The sequence below is a fragment of the Leptodactylus fuscus genome, chromosome 5 (genome assembly GCF_031893055.1).
Source record: "Leptodactylus fuscus isolate aLepFus1 chromosome 5, aLepFus1.hap2, whole genome shotgun sequence".
In the NCBI taxonomy this organism is placed as follows: domain Eukaryota; kingdom Metazoa; phylum Chordata; class Amphibia; order Anura; family Leptodactylidae; genus Leptodactylus; species Leptodactylus fuscus.
Genome location: NC_134269.1, coordinates 27037220 through 27044608, shown reverse-complemented (window position 1 = coordinate 27044608; position 7389 = coordinate 27037220). Strand labels below are relative to the sequence as shown.

The following is a 7389-nucleotide window of genomic DNA, read 5'->3' as shown; positions in this document are numbered from 1 at the left end:
TCAGAAACCCTTTAAGTGCGTTTTCCCTTTTTCCCCTAAAATATTTATCACCGCTCTTTTAACCTCTGTGTTCTTAAAACTGTAGATAATAGGGTTCAACAATGGGGAGGCCACGGTGTAAAAAATGGAGAAAACTTTGTCAATACTGTCTGAATTCAACCCCAAGCTTGGCCGAAAATATATCCCAAACACAGTACTGTAGAAAGAGAGAACAACGGTGAGGTGGGAGGCGCAGGTAGGAAAATGCCTTCCATCGTCCGCCTGCTGAATGAATTCCCAAGATGTTATATATGATTAACATATAGGACATCAGGATCACAAAAAAAGAAATAACCCCCATTATAAGGGCCACAGTAAAGACAACAAGCTTTCGGATGTAAGCGTGAAGACACGTGAGCTTCAGAAGAGGGGGGATATCACAATAGAAGTGATTGATCTCATTGGAGCCACATAAAGGGTATCCAAAAATGGTGATAGTATGAGTGACCGATGCCAGGAAGCTGCTCAGATAGGTCCCAGACACCAAGCTCCAACACATAGACTTGTTCATAATGCTATGATAGATAAGTGGTTGGCAAATCGCAACGTATCGGTCATAGGCCATGGAGGTAACCAAGAAGCACTCAGATGTGGCAAACATGGCAAAGGAAAACATTTGTGTGGCACAAGCTAAGGATGAAATAGGTGTGACGTCTGCGGTAAAATCTGCCATCATCTTGGGTGTAATAGTCGACGAGTAACAAAGGTCGACAAAAGACAAGTGACTAAGGAAAAAATACATAGGAGTATGAAGACGATGATCCACCATGATCAATACCATGAGGCTGAGGTTACTCAAGAAGGAACATACATAAATGATCAAAAAGAGAACAAATAGTAGTAACATGAGGTCATGGTCCTTGGTTAGTCCCAACAACACAAACTGATCAATAGTAGTTTCATTTATATTATACATCTGAAAGAAAATTAGAAATTATTATATCATGTATACTGTATGCAGATTTTACTATGAGTCTGAGCACTTACTGTGCTAATCTGATAAATAGTGGGGTTGAGCCGATCTTCAGATTTCAGGATCGATTTTAAAATCCGATTTCTGATCATTTTGCAGCTGATCCCGATCTTGATCGTTTAATTTGCTCGATCGCCGATCGGCATCCAATCTTTCCCGATCCCGATCGCTAAACCCTAGTTAATGCTTCTCTATGGGAAAAGTCACTTTTAGGGTTGAGACGATCTTGCGATTTCAAAATCCAATTTCCGATCATTTTCCAGCCGATCCCGATCACTATCATGAAATTTGCTTGATTGACGATCGGGATCCGATCTTTTCCGATCCCGATCACTCAACCCTAATAAATGCACATTGAGGCACATATATCAATAGAAGTTCGTAACGTTTCTGTCTACATTTACCATCATTTATGGTGCATGGTATTTACAACAACCCCTTTAAGTAACTTTTCAGTAACTTCTCAATAACTTTGCATAAATCAGTAGAACAAGTGAATACAGGAAACCCTATAACAGTTCTTATAAAAGAAAAAAGTCTATTTCTCCACTTATTGCACAGTATCTGAATACCGTATATACTCGAGTATAAGCCAACCCGGATATAAGCCGAGGCCCCTAATTTTATCACAAAAACCTGGGAAAACTTATTGACTCGGGTATAAGCCGAGGGGGGGAAATGCAGCAGCTACTGGAAAATTCCAAAAATTAAAATGGTCGGAGATTTTGGGTGCAGTAGATGCTGGGGAAGGGGAGGGCGTGTTTTGGTTGTCTGTCTGCCCCTTCCCTGAGCTTGAGGACTGCTTTCCCCCCCCCACACACACACTTGGAATTCAGCCTGGCTGTATATAGGGGATCTGCAGTGCTCCTATTAACCCCTTCCCGACGGAACAGGAGCACTGCAGATCCCCGATACTCAGTAGACCGGGCACTGTCAGACACAGGGATACCTAATGTATATGTTTTTCACAGTCATTTCCTACTTTTGTATGTATTTTAGGCAGGGCCGCCCCAATTCACCGCTCGGTTTCCCTGCCGAGACGGTGACATTAAGCCAGTCCAGGACAGTTTGTCCTGGACTGGCTTAGGTCAAAAAATGGTGCCCTCCCCCCTGGGGCCCCCGGCATAGCGCCACCTGAAGCAGTCGCTTCAGGTCACCTCATGAGAGGTGTGGTGCTGATTCTAGGGAAAGGAGGGATTTACAACTTTTAATTTTTTTTATTTTTTTTAAAGCTTCTTTTTTTTCCCACTATTTTATGGGAGATTTTATACATTGATAAATTAATACATTGATTGCTGCTGGTCATAGATCTCCTCTCCTATAAAAAAAAAATAAAAAAAAATTGCTGACTCGAGTATAAGCCGAGGGGGGCTTTTTCAACACAAAAACTGTGCTGAAAAATTCGGCTTATACTCGAGTACATATGGTATTTCCCTTTTACTCATCCTAAACTGACATTCACTCTTAAAATTTCTGCTTAAACAGGTTTATTCTAGAGCAAGGCGGACTGGACTCACAGAGGTAAGGTATCTAACTTTCTATTTATTATAAAACAGGCTATAATATTCTAACCTTCTAACTGAGCTGTTACTAGGGAAAGTCCATACACAGTTATATTGTATAAAATGATTCTGGTATCATAAGAAAGATGGGATGTTACTAGCTCTAACAGAATCTGAGATATTACTATTTAAAAAAAGTCAGGAATGCAACTTTACACGTAGCATAAACTGCTGCACATTAAGTTGAAATTCAGCTAGTGATGTAGAGTAATCAGAGCTAACAACCTCCTAAACTCCTCTCTGGTTCTATCACCCCATCCACTAGGGCACAAGAAGCACAAATATAAAATACAATAATTTGCGATACAATTTTTCTATTTTCAATGGAAAAGAAACAAAGGTTCATTCTAGAAATCAAAAATAGCTCTTTGACGAGGACGCAAAAAAGCCTAGAAAGTCTCAAGATGTTCCTGTTGTTCTTTAGGATTTCCAATTCATATCGAAGGAATAAAACCTTAAGTCAATGATACCTACCCTGAGTCTCGTCATATATTGTCTATGTCCTTAGTCTTCACCACTGAGTTGGTTTCCTAGTACTGTGCTGTGTTACAGATACATTTATTTAGTCTGAAATATTCTTATGGGAAATGTTATATTCTTGGGAATATTTTTCTTCCCCTGAGTAGGACATACAGAAAATAATCATACAAGTCTCTTCAGTAAATTTTAACCATTTTTTCCCCAATAGAAAAAAATTAAGAAATTGATTTTTTTATTTGGAATTGCAAAATTTGTAACATAAATTTGCCCAATGTGTGCTAATAAAAGAGACTTATATCTGTACTCATATACATGGACAACGACATCAAGTCAAAGAAGGAAGGGGCGGATGCAGAAGAAGACAGAGGAGGCGCTGGAGTCGGTTTTCAAGCAGCAATGGGGGGCCCCATTGCATTTCCTGCGCTGGGGCCCGCCCCCATCACTGCGAGAGAACTAATTAGCATACCGGTACAAACTGCTATTTCGAACGAATGGCGCGGCGGAGATCACTTCCAAAGGTAGGAGACGAATAGCCTTTCTAAAGGCTATTCCGACATGTTACCTAGAAAAAATTGTTTTTTAATGGTAGAATCCCTTTAAAGCTCTCAACTCTCTTAACTCTTCTATTACAGATTAGGAACTCACTGATACTTAAAAATACTCCCTAATGATAAAGCCCCTGGCCCTAATGGTTTTGCTTATTATATTACAAAACCTTCCAGTCAGAACTCCTACCCCACCTGCACAATTTTTCAACTCTTTCTTGGACTTTACTGCTATCACCCAATCCATGCTTCATTCCCACATTAAAATGGACAAGAGTCACCAGAAGTGTTCTATCAGCCGATAGCCCTCCTGAACTCTGACCTTAAACTCTTTATAAAAATTTTGGTGAACTGCCTTAATGATTGTCTTCCATCTCTTATCCAAGAGACCACATGGGTTTTGTTCCCTGTTGTCAGGGAGGAGACTAAACCAGAAGGGTTGTAGTCAATATGGCCAACCGTTCCTCTACGGGCACTCTTCTCTTAAGCTTAGATGTGGAAAAAGCCTTCGACCATTTGGATTGGTCCTTCATGATGGCCACCTTGGAGACATTTGGTTTGTCTGGGGCTTTTTTCTCGGCCATTACTGCACTTTTCGCCTACCCCTCGGCGGTAGTTAAACTTCCCTATGCTTCTTCCTTGCCATTTTCCATTCATAATGGAACTAATTACTGTCCTTTGTATTGAACTACTGGCTGCTAAGATGCCAATCAACCAGAATATTACAGGAGTGCTTGTGTGTGATCGGGACTTCAAAATAGGTCTCTTTGCCGATGATTTCTTATTGACCCTTACTAACTTCCATACCACTATCCCAAACCTTAAGTCAATACTAGGGGACTATAAATTTAATTTGTCAAAAACCGAGGTGCTCCCTCTTAACATTCCCGAGTCAATCTTCAACTCCACCACCAAAGTTATCATTTTCAATGGAGGGATCGCTCCCTCAAATATCTAGTCATTCAGCTGTCCTCTTCTTACTTTTATATAACAAACTACACACAACTGTTCCATGAACTACATTCCTTCATGGATATGTATCGCCCCCTACATATCTCACTCTCAGGCCGTATCATGGCTATCAAGATGACACTCCTTCCTAAAATCTCATATTTTGTTTCCTGTTACCGTTCCTCGCTCTGAGTTATGTTCTTTTCCAAAGGCCATCTTTCAATGAATCTGGAAAAAGAAGCATCACCACATCCCTCGCTGTGTTATGTTGGCTGGTAGGGCAGAGGGGGGTCTTGTGGTACCACATCTCTTCCATTATTACTGAGCGACCCACCTGAGATGTATTCCGATCTAAGAAGCATCTAAGGCCTGTAACAAGTGGGCTGAGATAGAAAAACTATGGTTGGCTCTGGTCCACCCTAATGCCTTCCTGTTCCATCACAATGCCGTCCTGTGGTCCCGCACTTCCTACCTGCCTGCCATCCCCTCTTAGGCCCAATTCAGTTTACTAGAGCTATTTGGCTCACTTGTCAAAAAATATACCTGGTAGTCTCACAACACTCCTCTATGGTCTCTACCCGCTCCTCCCAGGGGGCTGATGACAGCCATGGTGCATCCCTCGAGTAGGCTGGGCCTGTTCCATGTGGGTGATTTGATTGACACGCTGTCCTTTGAGCTCAGACTATTAGACTATTTTACTTCTACCTTGCACTTGCCTCATTCAAAATGGTTCCATGACCAGAATATAGCCCACTTTATATCTATATTTGAGAGGTTGTGTCATGCTGGCACCACGATGAAAGGTCGGATTTCAGACATTTATCGATTATCTGACTCACAAATACATAACTCACTGTAGTGAGGCCTTGGGTAAGTAGATCTCACCAGCTCAATGGCAGATTATATGGCCCCATGCAGCTAAATTCTCTACCTGCATAACCTTTCATGAAACTCAATACAGGATTTTGAAGCACTTGTACCATATTTCAATTCTTCACCATACTCTCAATCTCAGCGTCCCCTCCACTTGATGGGGATGCTCTTCGGAGGTCGGAACATTACATCTTTTGGGGCTGCACTTTGATTTGCCCCTATTGGTTAGAAATAAGGGCCCATTAGACCGCAGTTTACCTCCTCAATCTACCACCCAGACATCTGGGTAAGAAGACATTTAAACTGTTCTTAGATATTTGCACTGTAGCCAAGACTCTGGTAGCTCTACACTGGAGAAGTACTCAGCCTCACACTGGCCCTGGCCTGTTGGCCCATATTAAGGATGTGAGAAGCTTGGAATACCTCACTGGTACACTTAACAACATGGCAGAGGCCTACCAATCCATATGGTCCTGGTGGAATACGTACTGTATCCTCCATGTTCTCTGATCTTCCCTTCTTTCTACCCCCTACCCTTTCCTGTTGTTTTCTATTTCATGGTTGTCTATGTATAGACTTTTGTATTGAGGATGGTTTTACGACTTAGTTCTGATATTGCTGTTCCGATTTTATTATTGTACTGTTTATCAAAACTTTCAAAATTTAATAAAAATTACAGTGTAAAAAAAAATTAGGTTGTCCATGATAACCATTTTTATTTTTTATATGTAGGGTCGGAGATGGTGCTTTGGTGTCTTCCACCGTGGTCTGGTCCTGCTGCTCCGGTGTCTTGTTTTGGCCTAACTAAAGGAACCGGGACATCACAGGAAAACATCTCCAGTGATGTCCCATGTCCTTTCCTTAGACCACTGAGGTCGCTGTCTGGCTTCAGCAGTCATGTGCAACGGGGACTTCCACCAAAACAAGACATCGGAGCAGCAGGACCGGACTGTGTTGGGAGACATTGGAGCTGGTGGACAGGTGAGTATGGGTATTTTTTTTTTCACCTTCCATGGCATCTTATTAAAAAAAAAAAAAAAAACAGGCTATCCTGAACAAGACCTTTAAGACCTGAGCCATTGTGTATCCTACTGTAAGTCTTAAGGCCTAAGCTTTTCTATTATATAGTATACTTTGTCTTAAGATGTCATTCTTATGGCCTACGATTATGTAGTCAGTACAGTCTAGTATTACTATTCTGTAGGTGTGTAGCCATAGTGGTACCGAAGTAGCAGTCGCACCTATGTTTTGATAGTAGAGACGGCTCCAAGGTCTCCCTACTACATAAGGGGACACATATACATATTAGGTGAGAGGTCCTGTTATATATTTTGCTCTGTGGCCTTGGAGTTTTGCATGAGCATGATGCCCCATATCCATCATCACACAGATGATATGCATGCATCCATATACAGTATGAATAGCCTCATAGATTAACATTGGCTCCATATTGCCGTATATTTAATGTGATTGGAATTACACTTGTGTGGATTAATAGATAAAGGCCATATATATTTTTTACATTAACGTAAGCCTCATTGGTCTTGACATAAAGTAGGTAAGGGGCCCTGTTACAGATTTTGTATTGGGTCTTCCCATTACGTCTTTGGGTCACTTTACCATGAAGCCATAGCCTTATATTAAACAATACAATGTCTATGAAGAGTTAAGGGATTGTGTACGGCGAGTTCATGTCACATAACAAATGTATTGCAGTTGTTTTCGGCCTCTCTAGTCACAGGTGAGAATACGCAATGGCTTTTCCCAGAGGCGCTCCCTGTAATAAGTCTCTCCGAGTCCTGTTATCCTGTTTACTGTTACAAGTCGATTTTATGATCCTTAAATGAAATTGAATGAAATTGGCAATGGCGTTTAATGATGTCTATTGGGACCTCCCTACGGAGCCTTGTTAGAGCTGGTGAATGTTTCCATACAAATGAATCCCCTTGACTAATCTCTTCTGTCC

At 41.3% G+C, this 7389-nt stretch overlaps 1 pseudogene; it reads right to left on the bottom strand.

Moving 5' to 3' along the window:
- Positions 1–4183, bottom strand: LOC142204460 (olfactory receptor 5G9-like; annotated as a pseudogene).
- Positions 4184–7389: the final 3206 nt, after the last annotated feature.